The sequence below is a fragment of the Phocoena phocoena genome, chromosome 4, assembly GCF_963924675.1.
Source record: "Phocoena phocoena chromosome 4, mPhoPho1.1, whole genome shotgun sequence".
NCBI classification, from domain to species: Eukaryota; Metazoa; Chordata; class Mammalia; order Artiodactyla; family Phocoenidae; genus Phocoena; species Phocoena phocoena.
Window position 1 is genome coordinate 101,615,628 of NC_089222.1, and position 20,403 is coordinate 101,636,030.

Here is a 20,403-nt window from a genome sequence, read left to right on the forward strand (position 1 = left end):
TAGCTTAGCATTCCTCTGCCTGACTGCCTAGCTCATTCATGTAGCTGTATTTATCTGCTAGGTCAGCTAGCAGCTTGTTGATCCTGGATGACTTCATTCATGTGTCATGGTTGCCTTGAGTTACTTCACATGGTAATTGCATTGCAAAAGCACAAGAAAAGATAAGCCCTGTGAGCAAACACTTTTCAAGTTTCTTGCTGTATCACATTTGATATGGTTCCATTGGCCAAAGCACTTCATGGCCAGTCTCAGATCTGTGGGAAGAAATGGACAAGGGCATAGATGCAAAAAGGAGAAATATGATTACCATCCAGAAAACAATTTGTTTTGTTTCATTCTCTGACTGCACTAATTTAAATCTCTTTCATGGGGAGATATGTTCAACTTCCTCCAAAAGTTGAATTTCCTAATTACATCCATCAAATCAAGTTCAGATGCAGACAAGATTTCTTGAATAAGACTCCTCAGTGAGCTTTCTGGTGTGGCTGCACTTCACATGGTGCCTAGTTTCAAACAAATTCCAGACAGGGCAAGCCCCAATGTATGAGAACTTTACAATTTCTGCTTATGTTATGCTTGCTAAAGTCCCATTGCCCAAAGCAATCACATGGCCAAACCCAGAGACAGTGGAAGAAACAACAAAATTGGATGAACCTTGAGGGCATTATACTAAGTGAAATAAGTGAGAGCAAGGCAAATACTGTAGATCTCATATGTGGAATTTTTTTTTTGTGTGTGTGTGGTACACGGGCCTCTCACTGTTATGGCCTCTCCCGTTGCGGAGCACAGGCTCCGGACGCGCAGACTCAGCGGCCATGGCTCACAGGGCCTAGCCACTCCGCGGCATGTGGGATCTTTCTGGACCGGGGCACGAACCCGTGTCCCCTGCATCGGCAGGCAGACTCTCAACCACTGCGCCACCAGGGAAGCCCTGGAATTTAAAAAAAAAATCCAAATTCATGCAGCATGTAGAATGGTGGTTACCAGGGTTTGGGGAGGGTAGAAGAAATGGAAAGGTTTTGGTCAAAGGAAACAACTTCCAGTTATAAGCTGAATAAAATCTAGGGTTCTAATTTTCAGCATGGTGACTATACTTAACAATGGAGTATTATATACATGAAAATTGCTAAGGGAATAAAATTTAAATATTCTGATCACACACATACACACAAACAAACAAAAAGCCAAAATGCTATAATTACCTGAGGTGATGGATATGTTAACTAACTTTATTGTGGTAATAATTTCACAATATATATGTGTAGCAAGTGATCACATTGTACACCTTAAAGTTATACAGTGTTATATGTCAATTATATCTCATTAAAACTGGAAAAAAATAAGAAAACATATCCACAAGTACAGAGTAATACTTGGCAGAGAATTTCCTGTTTTCTGTACAAAATTTTTAATTAAATAAAACACTAAAAAAGATATTTTCATGAAAAGGTATACAATACAGATTTTTCAGAAATGAAAAATAAGTATAAACTAATAACTGGAAGAAATTTAGAATATAATAAGAATCCTACTCTTAAAAGATACATAAAGATTATAAAAATTTACATGTCCAGATTACATTTAAGGGAAGATAATTCACAATGTAAAACTCTTTTAAAGCATGGAAAAGTTGAAAAATTAATCATTTAATTTTTCAAGATAAGATAACTCAAATCAAAACTCTACAAAGATAGCAAAAGCAAATTAAAATACAGGCCAAATTAATTTGTGTATATTAATTCAGCATTCCTAAATAAAGTGTCCTCAAGTTTCATATCAGGCATGCTTGAAGAAGCAGCATCCTGAAGAACTAAGCATTAATCTGAAATGCAAGATTGATCATTAGATAGTGTTATCAGTGTAACTCACTGTGATATGTTCCTTGGATTTACCAAGAAGTTAACATGATTAAATACACATTATAGCAAATGTTCTGAGAAACAAGGATTCTTCAAAAAATTAAAACTAGGACATATGATCCAGCAATTACACTTCTGGGTATTTATTCAAGGGAAACAATAAGACTAACTCAAAAAAGATACCTACATCTCCACGTTTATTGCATCATTATTTAGAATAGCCAAGACCTGGAAACATAAGTGTCCGTCAGTGGATGAATGGATAAGGAAAATGTGGTATATATAGTGGAACATTATTCAGCCATAAAAGAAGAAGAAAATCCTGCCATTTGCAACAACATTGATGAGCCTTGAGGGCATTATGCTAAGTGAAATGGACCAGACAGACAAAGACAAATAACATATGATTTCACTTATATGTGGAATCTAAAAACAAAGCAAAACAAAAACCAAAACACCAAAGTCATAGATACAGAGAACAGATTGGTGGTTGCCAGAGGTAGGAGTGAGGAATGGGTGTAAAGGGGGAAGTTATGCAAAAGGTACAAGCTTTCAGTTCCAAAATAAATGTCTTGTGGATGTAATATATAGCATGGTGACTATATTAACAGTACTGTATTGTATATTTGAAAGTTGCTAAGGGAGTAGATCTTAAAAGTTCTCACTACAAAGAAAATAAAATGAAACTGTATGTGGTGATGGATGTTAACTAGACTTATTATGGTGATCATTGTACATGTATACATGTATTGAAGCATTATGTTATAACCTGAAACTAATACAATGTTACATGTCAATTATATCTCAAAAAAAGAAGATATAATAATGGCCAAAAGCACATGAAAAGGTGTTCAATATCATTACTTATCAAGAAAATGCAAATTAAAGCACAATGACATACTGTTTCACATGACAGAATGGAAAAAAAAGGGAAGAAAGAAACAAGGGTTACAAACAAAGTTTCAAAATTTTGAGAAAGTTTTTATAGGAGAAGTTTACACTAAGCATTATATTTATCAAATAGTAGATTCATTCTAATTAAAGTCACAAATAAGAAAAAGATGCCACTCATTTTACTAATATTCAGGGTGATAGTGGTGGTCCTAACAGATATGTTAAGGAAAGAAAAAAATGTGAAATATGAATATGGTAAAGGGAGAGTTAAATTTCCATTATTTTCAGATGATATGCTTGTCTCCATAGAAAACTCAATACAATCAACTAACAAAAAAATGTGATTTAAGATCGTTCAGGGACTTTCCCTGGTGGTCCAGTGGTAAAGAATCTGCCTCCCAATGCAGGGGACACGGGTTCGATCCCTGGTTGGGGAACTAAGATCCCACATGCTGTGGGTCAGCTAAGCCTGCGCGCCACACCTACTGAGCTCACGCGCCTCAACTAGAGAGCCTGTGAGCCGCAAACTACAGAGCCCACGCACTCTGGAACCTGTGCACCACAGCTACAGAGCCCACGCACCCTGGATCCTGTGCACCACAACTAGAAAAGAGAAAAAATCCCACACGCCACAACTGGAGAGAAACCCGCTCTCTGCAGTGAAAGATCCCACATGCCTCAACAAAGGTCCCGCATACTGCAACTAACACCTGATGCAGCCAAAAAGAAGTAAAATAAATAAATAATAAACCTTAAAAAAAAAATAGTCCAGCAAAGTGGCCAGAAGCTAGATCAAAATAAGAAAATCAATAATTTGCCTATACAAGAGTAACCAATTGAAAAATGTAATAGAAGAGGCCCCAAAACAATTGAGAAAAAAATTATAGACTGTCTAGTAACATAGCTAATAAGAAATGCATAGGCCCTTTTTGGGAAAAATTACAAAACACTATTGAAGGGAATAAAAGTAATCCTAAAAGAATAGAAATATAAACCAGTTTAATAGATACAAAGCTCTATATTTTAAAGATATCAATTATATTGCATGTTAGTCTATAAAATTATTACTCTCCTAATCAAAATTGCAACAGTTTCTTTCTTTGGAAATTGAATGGAGTTTTGAATACTTCTTACATTTGCAGATAGAAGTGTGATTGTGTAAGTACAGGCCAGACAAATTTTAGAGAGAAGAAAATGCAGGCCTAGGAAGAGGAAGGATTTGAATTTGTCCTCCGAGCTATCAAAACGTTTTTTAAAGTATTGTAATGAAAATAATATAATAACAGAACTGAAGGACAAATCAAAAATTGCAGCATTATGGAAAATCATGAAATAAACATGAGTAGATGAACGTTAGTATACAGTCAAGGTGGCTTTCAAATGGAGGGATATAATGGAATATTTAGTTAGTAAAATTAGGACAATTCATAACTTATTTAGAAAAAATCAAAATGAGATCTCAACTTCAACAAGTATTAACTGTTAGATTAAAAAAATCTCTAAAGTATTGAGGAAAAATTTCAACTAAATTTAGGACACATATTTTCTTGTATAATTTTAAAGATTGAAGAATAGATTCTTACCTCTGTGATAATGAAAGAATTTCTTACATAAGATGAAATTTTTATAGAAAAACATTTAAAAGGCAATACAACCTGGAAAAATAATTCATTTTGGGAGTAGATCAGTCATGACTTCAGGCAAGAGGCCACATTTGAATTAAGCTTGATATGGATTTTGAACAGAAAATATTCTGGAACAACTTAAATAAAAGAATAGAGGCATAAAGTTGTGTGTCAGGTTTGAAAAATTGTCCACAGTGGTCAGAATTGGCCATCTGCTTAGCTCCTGTAAAAGAACAAATTACTGTTACAGGAAATTAAGTTATAGTACAGGAGAAAGTCCTTTCCTCCTTATGGGTTCCGGTCATTCAAATAAATAATTTGCACATCGTTTTAAATGTTTTGTATTTAATTTCCATCAAATGAAATTGGAATATATAAACCGGCTAATATATAAACCCTGTTGTAGCATACTGTATCAAATTAAACATTCATTTATATTTTATTTGGTATGCTATTGCAATTTAATAATAGGGAAACTGAAGGTTTCATTATTATCAAAAATCAGAAACAATTTATATATGCTGATTCTAGTACCTAATAACTGTTTATAATGTAATATTTTGCCTATATTATGATAATACATATTGCTTTCCAGGTTAAATTTACATGATTTTTAAAACAGATATAAAATGTACACACAGTGATACAAAATTCTGTAAGAAAGTTTTCCCATCTGCCTTGTCTATGCTAAACAGAAGAATGTTGTAGCCACACTGAGGCAGAGTTCTGTGTTACACCACTAAAAATTCTTAGTTTCCTGCCCCCTGCTAAAGTGGCTTAGGAGGTTTTCCTGTTCAAACCTTAGGCTATATCCTGATAGTATCTTCATTGTTTAAGATAAAAAGAGGACAAAAAGTTTTACTGTAATTAATAAGTGTTACGGGACTTTGCTTGGAATGTTTGCTTAGGACAACCGCTGCAATGTTTTCTTGAGTCACCTTCTAATAACATTTTCTTTTCAAGCCTCTGTGCCATTCATCTGAGGGAAAAGCAGACAATTCTGATTGTTTAGATTAAATAAAGCCAGTATTTTATTGGGGATGACTTTGCTCCATATAATCAAAGAGAATAGTCTGGTGGAAGCATGTTCCTGACATATTTCTCTAGGGGAACACATTCCATTTCTGAGGTACTGCTGCTCAGATTCATATACACTATCCAGATGTGTTCCCCTTTAACACATTTTCCAGTAATTAGCCACATCCAGAGAAATATCCCAATACCCAATGATATATTGATAAGGACACATATTTATGAACTGGGATTTTAATGCAGTATCTTTATGACTTCATTTTTAGAATAATAGGTTATATGCCTCAGAGATAACCAAGGGGAAATTTGCAATGTCTCTGGGAATTAAACAAAACTAACTGGAAAGGAATCACAATTTCTTAGTTTTAGATTAAGAATATGTGTGATAAAAAGTAATCTATTTGACAAATTCTGTATGTTGTTCCATATACATGTTGTACACTATAATGAGGTAACTGATTTTTCAGATTATTTTGAGAGGTATAGAAAGTCAGTAAAACATTCTAGAAATGATTTATTGGATAATTGAAAAATACTTTACTAAGGGCATGTATATATATAAAATACCTCTCAAAATAATGCCATGATAATAGAGGTTATGTATGAGAAAAATCCTATTTCCAAAACAATATGAGAAAGGAAATGATAGACAGGAAATAACAGTATTATGTTGTGAGTTTATGAACATTATGATGAAAATGTTTGCCTTTAGGGTATATTGCAAGGATTAAGATATTTGATCTAATTCTTGAAAACTATCCACTCATTTTTACTCTCTAGGTGAATCATTCTGAATCTTAAAAACATGAACAATTTTAAACTAGGGATTTATGGGTACATTTCCTAGAATATGTCTACAATTATAAAATCCTTGAGGCAATTTTAGATTCCTCAAGCACATTCTGAAAATAATTGACACTTTGACAGACCATTGAATCATATTAGTTATGCATTTTAATACACAGTAAACTCTTGTTCACATGGAATGGTAAATTGGAATTAGTTTGGTTACTGAGAGTTACAGTATAATCCATACATACATTATGAATTTTCAAAGAATTAGAATATAGTCAAATATATTTGACATAAAATCTATACTAATTTAATCTGCCCTTTTTGACTGTTATTTTTCTCTTCTGATGATACATTTATATGGTACTTGGCAAAAGACTAATAATGTACTCTAGCATATGAATTTCTTTTAAAACCAAAACCATAGTAAGTTATTAGCTACATTTTTCTTTTACTTGAAAATGTCCACTTTGAAGTTATGCTTGCAGTTTTGTTTAGGCCATCAAATATGTTGAGCTTTTCCTATTCTGCTCTTTTTATACTCTCTATTGCTCATTCCTCAAACCTCCTGTATGTCCAAGAGTCTAACTTTCAGCCGTATCTTCACTTCCTACGTTATATGTATGGGTGTATATATGTATAAATATTTGTATGTATATATGTACATGTATTTCTGCTCATCTTTACTTCCTACTTCCGTTGTCTTTTCCACATCTAATATTTCTCCCATTATCTCACATCTACCAGTCTGCATTATCCAACTCATTGTTTCATCAACTTTATCCTTGCTTTTCATATACTACTACTTTTTCCTCTATATTTGTCTATTTCCATGGTCTATGAATGCTTTCAAGCCACCCTCATTCTAAAAATAAAGATAAAGCAATGTTTTTCATTATTCTTGCCTTTCTCTCTGGTTAAATTCTTAGTTATATTTCTAGACTGCAGACTTTTTTTTTTTTTAAGCCTCCTTGTACCCAACAGTAATCTTGAATTCCTGGACTCTCCTTTATGATTTATCCTTACCTTTTTACTAAAACTGCTTTCTTGAAGTTCACCTGTGACTACCTGATGGTCAGATCCAATAGCTTATTTTCAAAGAAAAAGAGGGCTAAGTAAAATCAAATGAAGCACCCACTTCCACAAACCACTTTTGTATTAGGCAGGTGACCATTGCTGCACTAGTAAACACGCCTGAATATACACAATAGCTTAAATATGATAGAAGTAGTCATTCTTGTAAAGTCCCTGTTGAGAGTCCTTTGGTGTGTGCCTTTCTTCCAAGTCATGAAACAGGGACTCAGCCACTCCCATCTTGTGGCTCTACCATTTTCAGCACATGGATCCAATATTACTCTGCTCATCTTTATAAAGCTGTTGGAAAAGTAAAGAGGATGAGGTTGTGTGTGAGAGGTTTACGTGTTCTGACCTAACTACCACTTGCACTCATACTCCATTGACTATAACTTAGCCTTAAGACACATTAAATTTCAAAAGAAGGTGGTAAATATAATCTGTGTCCACAAAGAACAGAAAATGAATTTGATGAGCATGTGCCCAGTCCCTGCCACATCAAAATTTTCATTCTGAAATTTTTGTTTCTTCTATCTACCTCCTTAATTTTTAAATTCTCTCATTAGGTTTGAATATTTCAAATGGGACCCTAGCTATGGTTAACATGATCATTCCCTTCCTCTAACAGTGAATGACAAGACAGAACATTCCATTACAAAGAGCAACCAGACTGTCAGCTGACTATCACAGAGTAATAAAAGCTTTGCAAAATAGAGATTAATTTTCATCTCAAGTTATCATGTATGGCCCAACATTGTTTGAGGAATCCACAGAGGCCTCCTTTATCCTCTTCAGTTCTACTCTTTAATCAATAAAAGGGCATAAAGAGATTTTATTCTCACATCCAGGTACTTTCACACTGATAGCCTCTCCTCTAAAGAGGCTCACTCCGTCCATCCCTCTCCTTCCACTCCTTTGATTCTCAGTTCACATAATAAATTATTATGGTTAACATGCTTAGAGATTAATATCTATTTAGTACATTTTAGTATTACTGCTTTCCAATAGCCAGAGAAAACACAATTGCCTTTTCAATATATATTTTAAAATATATACATTATAGTGTGAGTTTATTCTGAGCCATTCCTTTATAGACAGGTTATTCCATTTATCATATATTTGTTATAAAGCCTTCGTTTGTTTCAATGTGGGAGAGAGGCATACATCATATTGCAGTTTAGTTTTAGAAGACTGTAAATATATATTTGTTGAATAAATTTCCTGTTTCAATTTTTCTGATTATTTTAGCACTTGTGAATATTAGCATAATTAAAAAAATTATCCAGAGGACAGTGCTTTGCTAATTATAAAAAAAGGAAAAAGCAACTATATGTTATGTTAGTCTAATTAACTTGATCATTGTAATAGTCAAGCATTACCTAGGACCAAAGTTATATTTTTGCATAGCTAATCCAGTTAAATTGTCTTCGTTGATTTGTGCCTGCCAAGATTCCCAAATCTTCATTTACATTGTTTAAGGAGCAAGATACGTTATTCAATTTTATTTCACTTAGTTTTTTTTTCCAAAATAAATGATGTATTTCCTCTATTCTGGGGAAGTGGAATCTATACAAAAGTTAATTTACTGTCCAAAATTCCCTTAAAAGTCCATCAGCTTGAAAGATCAGTTTTATTTAGCGTTTCAAGAGTCAGAAGAACATAAAAAAAGCATATTCTCAATGGCTAGTTCTATTGAAAAAGATTTTGAGTTCCATTTCAATTGGATGGTAACTTTTTTTTTAAGAAGTTTTCAATTCAGCCTCTGTTGTATCTGATACTGCTTCTAAATTAGTATTAAAGAAGGAATGAGTTTGAGATAATAGAATGGTTCTTAAAGTACAAAGAATATAACATGAATTTGTAAAAATTGTTCTCACTGAGTTAAAGAGTCCTATAATTTTAGCAGGATTGAAATTATGCAGATATAGAATTATATTTTTTGAATGTAAAAAAATATAAATTGTTACCTCTTCATTGAATTCAATTTAGTGGCAGATTTAGATATAGCACCATTGGTGTATGTTCATCTATTTCAGGGGTATCAGTTTCTATGTGATTACTTGATTTAATTTAGTTGTGAAAAATTCATGGTTGAAAATCAATTTTATTGTATGTAGAGTGATCATACAGCTTGCTTTACTTTGGAAAGTACAGAATTTTACCATGACGGTGGTATAATCATTAATAAATCCTCCCTTTACTCTTAGAAGGTCCTAATTTGAATAAATTATATACTTATTATAGATGATACATTATATAACTGCCCTAATCATAAAAAAGCAAAACTTTTTTAAAAAGTATAAATATTATACATTATATATAATTTATGAGTTACTCAAAGTTAATGAAGGAAACACTTTATTTTTCATAGTTAAAATTCAATATCTTTTAAAATAAGAGTTGTTAATACTCCTTATGAACCTTTATTGCTCATGATACTGTACCACGTATGTCATATAATTTTATCTGCATAACAGCATTATTATACAGATGTCATGAGCATCATCATTTTACAGTTGATACAACTGAAGCTGTGAAAGTTTAAATGACATTCTTACAGCTATGCAGCTGGTAAATGGTGGAGTGGGGATGTGAATCTATTCTGACACAAGAAGCAGAGAGCTTAACTATGTATATAGAGGCTTCTCTGAGAGACTAACTGAATCTAGTTATTTTTATGTAGTATTTTATAATACTATGAAGAATTTGACCACTAATGACATTGAATTTGGAAATGTTCTCGTTTATTTTTGACACAGTTTGAATGAATTGCTGACATGGAAGCCATGTTGTAGTACATTGATTGTTTTGGATTTTTTTTTCATTTATTCATTCAGTGAATATATATTAGATGCCTACTGGTCAAATATTGTTCTAAGTGATTGAGAATCAGAGAGAAGTGTCTGCGCTCAATGAGTTTACATTCTAGATGGAGAGACAAATGATAAGGTATAAAAAAAAATCCCTTTGCAAAGTGCTATTAATATATAATATCACACTTCACAAAATACTGAAATTGTATAAAGCAGGCAAGAAAAAGTGAGATACAATTGAAACTTTCAAAAGGTTTGTCATAGATTTATCTTCTGAGGAGGTGACATTTGAGCAATGCTCTAAATTAAGTAAGGAAGTCCATGTTATATGATTACCATACTTAAAAAAAATTTTTTTCCCCATCTTTCATTTGTGTTTTCATTTCCCTGGCCTGCAGTTATAGTCAAGGAGACCATACAAATCTGAATATTCATAAAATACTTCAACTTTTGACTTTAGCTTGAAATTTGCTGTTAAGAAAAAAGAAATTGTTTACTATACCACTCATGGTTGATATTGTGAGTGCTCACTTGTATTGTTTTCCTTTTCTTCTTGGCTCAAAGAAACTACATTCCCAATCACTGCAAAAGGAAGGGACATGGAACCAGTTCTAGATTATGGACTGTGAACATAAGTGAAACTTATCACCTGTGGCCCAGAGCATAGGAGAGAAATGTGATATCTCCAGAACTACCCTTTCTCTACTGTAGCAACCAAGGAATACACACATTTCTGGAGGTATACATTTGTGGAGCTTCTGTTAGCTTGGATTCCTGAGTGACAGATTGGGATAGATATTGTGAGTGAGAAATAAACCGTTGTTGTGTTAAATCACTGAGACAGCTGTTGGCACAAGAGCTATGGTTACGTATAGAAGTCCCATGGATGAAATATATTATAGTAGGTTGCCTGGATGAACTGCTGGAGAACGACTGGTAGGACTGAAAGAAGGAGAAAGGGAAAGGATAGGTAGACAAAAGAACATGGCAAAGTTTCCTGGATGTTGCTTATCTTGTTTGAGAAAATTTGCTGAAGGAAAAGAACAGCAACCTAATTTTCAGGAAACGGAGATGCCAAAAGAACAGTCAGCAGAAATGATCAGATGGATAGGAGAACTTCTCCCTCAGCTCCATTTAGATAGAGTCATTCAGGCAAATGTTTTGGGGTAGGGGGCAAAATATTGGACGCTCAGAGGAGGAGAAATCTGTCCCCTTCTCCCACTGTGGGAGTGATATTTACTTATATTTTCAAAATGCAAAGAAGTGGGTCCCACTTCTGGATATTCAGGGGTAGTGACTTACTCTTTTCAGTTGTTGGTTATTTTTGAGAGCTCACCTAATGATAAAGGAACAGGTCCCAGATCTGTGGGTTAGACTGTTGCCATCACAGATACGTTGTGAGCTTGCTTGGGGAGAGAGGTATATCAGTTCTGGAAGTCTCTTTCTACATGGCTTATAAAGATATGGACAAAGAGGATTGAGAAAGTACCCATCACAGAGACATGCTGTTTAAGATAGTCCAACAACCCACTGCTATAAAATCTGTTACAGTTTTTCATGTCTCATCATGATCTCCCTAGATTCCTCTTGGCTTATATATAAAATAAGATCTATTATTGGTGTCTTAGAAGATCCAATAATTTCTCACTTAGGGGTGGGAGTGGAGGTGAAGAATTCATGAAAGAGCTGGGCATCACTGCCTGAATTTATCTAATATTCACCCACTTGGCCAGGTCTGGGTCTCTTGATTAATGATGCTCCAAATTTTGTCTGATTTTGCAAATGCTGAGTATTACCTATGTAATGACTGTGGATTATTCAGCCAGGAACAGTTCACGTGTGGTAGATTAAAGATAGCTACATTTTGTTTATTAACACTACTCCACTGAAGATGTGGGATGGATGAATGGTCCCTGCCCTTTAATCAGGATTTGATACTGCTTTGAATATGGTAGAAATGATGCTTTTCCACTTTCTGGTTCTAAGCCTTAAGAGACTTTCATCTTCCACTTCCTGTTTCTTAACCTTTCCTTTTGGAGCCCTGAGCCACCACCTAAGTCCTGCTACCTAAATGAAGCGATAATGTGGGAAGAACCAGAGACTATGTATGGAGGGACTGGGGTCCAGTTGAGCCCAGTCTTCCAACCATCCCACCAGCTCACATGAATATACCAGGTGACTCTAGTCAATACCATGTGAAGCACCTGAATAATACAGCCAAATTCTGCTTGAATTTCTGGCTGAAAATATCATGAAATATAATAAAATGCATTTTGTTTTAAGCCATTGACTTATGAAGTATTTTTTTACCCAGCAATAGGTAACTGGAACAGTAAGTTTTCCAAAAGAGGAGTCTAGTAGGACATTTGTAGGATTAGGAGGGATTACAGAAGAAGAAAAAAAATAAAACAAAACCCCAAAACAAAAAAACTTGAATTATTGGAAGGAAATACAGCATAGTAAACAGAAAAAAGAAGTTTCCAGTAAAAAGGACCAATAGATTGTTAAAATATTGAAGTATTTCAGTATTGGTTCCAAGACAAGTGGCCCCTCCATAAAACTGTTCTTTTATCCAGTAATGAAAGAATTAACGCCAGGCCCCTCTATGACCTTGCATTATCTCTATGGCTTGCCTCACATTTATTTGGTCAGTACCTATGCTTGTTTTTAAATACTTCTATTATCTCCAGAATTCAATGCCCCTGGAAATCTGTAGAGGTAATTCCAGCAAACTTCTTTAAGTGATCCTCATTTGCAGGGATGAAAGCTGGAATCTATGAAGCAAATGTAATTTGACCAGTTTTTGAGTCAATTTCTTTGCCATAGAACGGCATTATTTTGAGTTCATAAGTGATGGCAAGATTAGTATTAAGAGTGTAATAAATTCAGTTTTTATCTTTGAATAGAATAATGTGCATGTTGCTTATTTCCTTTAATTTTAATGTTGGTATTATTGACATTTTACTTTTATGATGACTCACATTAAATGTCAATTCAAATAAGTAGAAAAGAAAACATAATTACTGTATTTAGCCTCATTTTTACTCTGTCATCATGGAATGCTATAATTTGAATTAGAAAATAATATATTGTATACATAAAGTTTAACCTTTATTGAATTAATTATTATACATTGAGATATTGAGATCGATTTAGGCTGAATTCTGATTGAAAAGTTATCAATGATAACATGCAAGATGTGTTCTTAAATTGTGCTTATGCTTTAAGTATTATAAAATACCTGGCAAGTTCTAAGAGAATCATTGTAACTTTAGAGTAAGAATGATTTTTATTTAAATATTTTAATTTTAAATATTAAATATTTAAACATTTGATTGAAACTAATGACAAAAACATTAATTCATTGAAATTAGGTTTATTCCAAGGCAAAAACACCTAACCATTGCTCCTTCTAATTGGTAGGACATCTACAAATAATGAATAAAAGTAATAATGAAAAAATAGTGATTTCTTAAAGGAAGAAAAAATTTACCAGTATCTCTGCAGATAATCTTTAATAAAAACTGACTTTCCTAGGAGATGAATATGCCTATTCTTGCTTTTGATGTATTTTTATAGTTGGTTCACATTGTTATTCCCAGGTCTCATATTTTCGATTACGTTCATAATGCTGACCTTAAGTGAATAATATGTTTTAACCACAGGAGAGGGTTAGAAAGTTATGATATTCTGAACTGAGAATATATTAGGTTTTTCTTCAAAATTTCAGCCAGGAAAAGATGTCAGAAGAGCAAACACTAGAGAGACCTTGCAATAAAAAAAAAATCATTAGAAAACTGATCTTTAATAAAATTCACTCAGGAACTATTCTTCAGGGCCCGTTTATTTAAATTCCATAGAAAAAGAAGTGATAACTTTTTTGTTTGACTATAATAGTAACATTTGCTCAATGTAGATATAACCATAGAATGCACTATTGGATTTTATCTGTTTTCCAGTATGGGCTACTGAAAATTTAAGTATGCACTGGAAAGGAGATAAAAAGAAGAATAACTCTTCTAAAATTTGTTATATCTAGGGAAATGCTGCTAACTTTTTAACAAATCACCCTTAATTAGTATTGCAATAAAAATTGTGGCTATTGGAAGCACTGCCTGTGTTCCGGTTGTGAGGTAATTTTAATTGTAGTCCTGGTATTTTGCTCTTGTTGTATTTATATATTTTAGAATGTATTCCAGGGTTACACAGTTTAGAATTTTGTCTTTTTTTGTTTCTGCTTCTCTCTGCCCCCTAATAAATATATGGGCTCTCTAACTTCTGGCCTTAAAATTTGAAACTCTTTTCAGCAAGCAATCACTCTATTTATTCCCATATTTTTGAACTGTGTGATGCACTTTTCAAGAGCTGGAGATATTAAATAACCTCTATACATATATTAATAAGTTTGATCCTTGTTTTTTCCCCTTGATAACTGAAAGCACAATTTGATATTTATCTGATTTTTCTTTTCTCTTGTCAACTTTATATTGATTGTGTATGTAACACTGTAGAATACAGAATTATTTTCACAGTTTTAATCATCACTTTTATAGCAATTCAGAAGTAAGTGATACCATTTTCTGTTAGGCCATTTTTGCATAAGAGCTAATGATTTAAGGTAAGTGCCCACCTGCGATTTGTTTATATTTTTTAAGGAAAATAACCCCTTATTGCTGTAAGTTGTACAAGAATCAAAACAAGAGCAAAAGTCCACTAGAACTAATAAGTCATACTAACCTTAAAACTTTTGTGACCAAAGTATAATTGATAATATCTACACCATTCAAAATGTAATAGCTGTATGTGACAATTTACTTTCATATTAATATAAATGAAACAAAAATTAAAATTTTTGGTCATATTAGCCATCTTTCAGATGCTTAATATTCATGTCTGGCTACTGTCTACCATATTGGATAGTGCAGAGTTAGAAGATTTTCAGCATCTCAGAAAGTTCTGTTGGAAAGCATTACTCTAAAAATCAAAGTTGTGGGCTTCCCTGGTGGCGCAGTGGTTGAGAGTCCGCCTGCCGATGCAGGGGACACGGGTTCGTGCCCCGGTCCAGGAAGATCCCACGTGCCGCGAGCGGCTGGGCCCGTGAGCCATGGCCGCTGGGCCTGCGCTTCTGGAGCCTGTGCTCCGCGGCGGGAGAGGCCGCGGCGGTGAGAGGCCCGCGTACCGCAAAAAAAAAAAAAAAAAAAAAAAATCAAAGTTGTGTGAATTTTGGATGCAGTATCAAGTCTGGAGTAGATAATTTTTTAAAGAATGGCAATATTATAAAGTAAAATTATAATTTATTATAAAATTTGAACAAACTTTTTTGAATAACTTTAGATGTGTGGAAAAGTTGCAAAAATAGTATATAGAGCTCCCATGTACCCCACACTCAATTTTTTATATTATTAATATCTTTTGTTAGTCTGGTACATTTGGTATAATCAATGTACTAATATTGATACACTATTATTTAATAATATTTAATAATAGATCAAAGGTTATCCTTTTCTCAGGTTTCCTTAGTTTTACCTAATATCTTTTTTTTCTGTTCAGGACTCCATTCAGGATCCCACATTACATTTAGTCTTCGTGTCTCCTTGGGTTTTTCTTGACTGTGACAATTTCTCAAACTTTTCTGGTTTTTGTTGACTTTGGCAATTTTGAGGTGTACTGGTCAGGTATTTTGTAGAATGTCCCTCAATTGGCATTTGTCTAAAGTTTTTCTCATGATTAGACTAGGGTAATGGGTTTTTGAAAGGAAGACCACAGACATCAAGTGACATTTCATCATATTATATCAAGAATACATTCTATTACATTTTCTAATATTGTTGATGTCATTCTTGACACCTGGCTCAGGTAGTGTGTATCAAGTTTCTGAACTGTGAAGTTGCTTCCCGCCCCAGCCCCCTTTCCATACAGTATTCTTTGGAAGGAAGTTACCATGCACTGCCCACATAAGGAGTGAGAAGTTATGCTCTACCAGTTCTTGAGAACAGAAGTATCTACATAAATAATTTGTAATCCTTTTGGATAGAGATTTATCTAGACTATTGTAATGATTTAACCTTTTCCAAATGAAAACAAAAACGTCACCTGTGACTTTTATTGGCTATATGCTATCTTGAGAAGAATTTGCCTACTAGACCCTGGGCATTTATAAGGGATGTATCTGACTTCATAAAGAAGAAGAATGTGGAAATATTTGTAGAAGTCTCTTCCATTTTTCTTAGATCAAATTTCTATTAGACTTATTTGTGTATTAAATTATTTAAATAAATAAATATTTATCGAGTCCTAATATTCACCACACACTCTTCTATGTTTTGGAAATATATCATTTAAATAAAAGACAGTAATGCCCACTCTCTAAGAATTAATATACTGGTGGGGGTTGCAGACAATAAACCATTAAGTATAATATAATATATCTGATAGTATTAAGTGTAATGGAGAACATAAATCAGAGAAGAGAAGTAGTGAGTTTTGGGTTGCTATTTTAATTATTTTTTCCAGTAAAAATATTTCAGGTCATTTATTTATTTTTATTGAGGTATAGTTGACATACAATATTCATTAGTTTCAGGTGTACAACATACTGATTCAACAATCAAATACGTTACAAAATGATCACCATGAAAAATCCAGTAACCATTTGTCACTCTACAAATTTATTACAGTATTATTGACTATACTCTTTATGCTGTATATCTTGTCCCTGTGACTTATTTATTTTATAACCAAGTTTGTATCTGTTAATCCCCTTCACCTATTTTGACCAATCTGCCAGCCCATCCCCTCTGACAACTACCAGTTTGTTCTCTGTATCTGTAAGTCTGTTTCTGCTTTATTTGTTCACTTGTTTTGCGTTGTTTTTAGATTCCAGATATGAGATCATATGATATTTGTCTTTCTCTGTCTGACTTATTTCACGTAGCATAATGCCCTCCAGGTCTATCCCTGAAATGGCAAGATTTCATTATTTTTATGGCTAAGTAGTAATCCATTTTATGTATATATACACACATTACTCCTTCTTTATCCATTTATTGGTGGACATTTATGTTGCTTTCATATACTGGTTATTGTAAATAATTTTGCAGTAAACTTAGGGATGTATGAATCTTTTTGAATTAGTGTTTTCATTTCTTTAGGTAAATACACAGAAGTGAAATTGCTGGATTGTATGGTCATTCTATTTTTAATTTTTTGTTTTTATTTTTTTGCGGTATGTGGGCCTCTCACTGTTGTGACCTCTCCTGTTGCGGAGCACAGGCTCCAGACGCGCAGGCTCAGCTGCCATGGCTCACAGGCCCAGCCGCTCTGCGGCATGTGGGATCCTTCCAGACTGGGGCATGAACCTGTGTCCCCTGCATCGGCAGGCGGACTCTCAACCACTGCACCACCAGGGAAGCCCTGTTTTTAATTTTTTGAGAACTCTCCATACTGTTATCCACAGTGGATGCACCAATTTGCCTCTCCACCAACAGTACACAAGAATTCCCTTTCCTTCACATTCTTGTCAACATTTGTTATTTGTTGTCCTTTTGATCATAGCCATTCTGACAGGTGTGGTGTGGATAGTGTGTGTTGAGCTAGCATTTGTGCAGTGAATGTATGAAAGTGATGGAGGAAGCCAGGGAATATCTGAAGAAAGCATTTCAAGCAGAGAGTACAGTAAGTACAATGACCAACATGTTCTTTCATTTGTTAGGTGAAAGTATGGCTACAGCAATATAAAACAAGCAAAGAAAATGCAGCTGAAGTGGTAGTGGGAGGGTGGTGGTAGCTAGATCATCTGGGTCTTTAGGCAATTGTGAAAATTTTAATTTAATTCTGATGGAGATGGGAAACAATTGGATGGTATTGAGCAGAGGAGAGATGTGACCTGGCTTACATTTTATGTGTGCTGGTTGCTAAAACATAAGGATAGCAGAAAAATAATTTAGGATATTGCAAATACATAGGATAAAATTTGTCGGTGGCTTTGACATAGAGTGACAGTCTTTGATCAAAGTGATCTTCTTTGGTAGAAGAATCCCAGTTCACATCTGGTGTCTTATTCCTCATGTCTTATTCCTGAAAGTGTATCAGTTGGGACAATAACTTTATGGTAACCTTATATAGACTAGTATGGTAGTGTTGGAGGTGATAAGAACTGGCCATGGAAGATGGAAGATGGATACCAAAAGGATAGGCTGATGGCTTGGGTAGAGGCTGTGAGAGAAAGAAAAAGGTCAAAAATAGCATTTGAATTTTTGCCCTGAGCAACTGAAAGTATAAATTTGCAATTTATTGAGATGTGACAGTCACATGAACAGAAGGATAGAATAAGAATTTTAATTATGGTGAATTTGAGATGTCCATAAGAGTGCTATATCATCAGGTGTTTATTAAATATCTATGAAATTCAAGAGTGAAGGATCTAGTTGGAGATAAATATTTGTCGTGTTGTGGAGAAGAGGAAAATCAATCTTGGGATTGATTTAATAAAGAAGTGAAGGAGAATAATTGGAAACTCAGAATAGATAGTGCTTTCAGGGAGTTTTGCTGTAATAGGGTATTGATAATATTTACCTCACAGGGTTTTTGTGAGTGTTAAATATTCTTGAAAAAATGCCAGAGTATTGACAGAGTCGCCTATGTAAATATTTGATATCACTATATATTTTGACTGAAGTAAGCATTTTGACGTGTAATTTGAAATTGGAATTTGGGGGAGGAGGGAGAAAGAATGATTTGGACACAGTAATATGGTATAAGGATGACCATTATTTTAAGATAATTTACCTTGAGATCATCCCTGGGGTTCACAAGACAGCCAGTGTGGGTTAAAAGCAAAAAGGAGAGTGAAGATTATCTCAGAGAAGTTGAGTGTGGTATGATTTTAGTACTGAGGGATTGTGGAGTTACAAAAGGAAGAGTGATAAGGGGAAGAAGTTTGGGAGAGGGAAGATTGAGGGTCAGGGCTGAATGCGCTAAGTGTGTTTGGGGCCAGTGACTAATGGGCATAATGACAGAAAGTTCCCATGAACCCAGAACAAGTTGTGGATGTGAGACTGTAGTAGTGGTTGCTATGAGGAAGGGAAGGAAAGAGGTCGCCAGGTAAAAGCAGACTTTTATTGCCCTTCTTCACCTCTGCTGCTTTGGGAATGGAGCAAGGTATGGCAGTCTTACTCAAAGTGGATGGAATCCTGGGACTCTTCCTTTCCTCTTGTTTATGGGAATATGGAAGGCAGAGTAGGTACAGTGCATCAGAACTGGTTTCTTCTTCACCTAACAGCACATAAAATTGTGGCGCTGACTCTTTATTAATGTCAATAAAGGAGCAGAGGCCCGCCACATATATAGGAGACCACAGGAGCTCATGTTTGCTGAATAGAGCATATCAGCATTCTATACACTAACTTCCATCAGATGTCACCAAGTAATTTTTTATTATATGGATAATTTTATTTTCAAGACCTTGTGGGTAATGGAGAGATTACGAAGGTAGAGGTGTCTTATTCTCTGAAGAAAACCAGTAGAGTAGAAGGAAATCCATATTTCCCAGAGAGCTGTATACAACAGGTAGCATTTGTCAGGTTTCAGATAAAAACATGTATACCAAGAGAGTAGAGGATTGAAGTCTTGGATCCATAGCAATATGGCAGTGAGTGAACTCTACTGGTATAAGTGAGAAATAGCAATTTTAGTAGTTGCTATAAATTAGAAATACCAAAAATAAAGATTGAAAAGAAAGATTTAAAAATATTTGATATGTAATGAGCCATGTAAACTCTGCTCTGTCTTTTAATGAAAACCATATTAAAGATCTGCATTATTCAAAACTTTCAGAATTTGCTTTTCAGTGATGGTAGCTAGCTAGCTCTATATAAATGATACTGAGAAACTTATTTAGATATATCCAATATATCATCTACTTCAAAGCAAAGTGCCTGTTTCTTTCTCGTTTTCATCTCTCCATAGAACCCCTGTGCCTATCAAAGTGTTTTAGCACACAGAAGAATTCTATTAATATTTTTGAATGAATAGATAAATGATTAAATGGCTCCCTCCTGCCATCTAGCCTCCATTTCAAATACTATCATCTATTGATATCCCCAAGGGATTGGTTTCAGGACAGACTATATATCAAAATCCATGGAAGCTCAAGTCCCATAGTGGGCTCTCCATATCCAAGAATTCCTCCATCCATGGATTCAAAGGCAGATGTGGAACTGTGGATAGAGAGGGCAGATTGTATTTATTTAAGAAAAAATATGCCCATAAGTGGACCCACACAATTCAAACCCTTGTTGTTCAAGTGTCAACTAT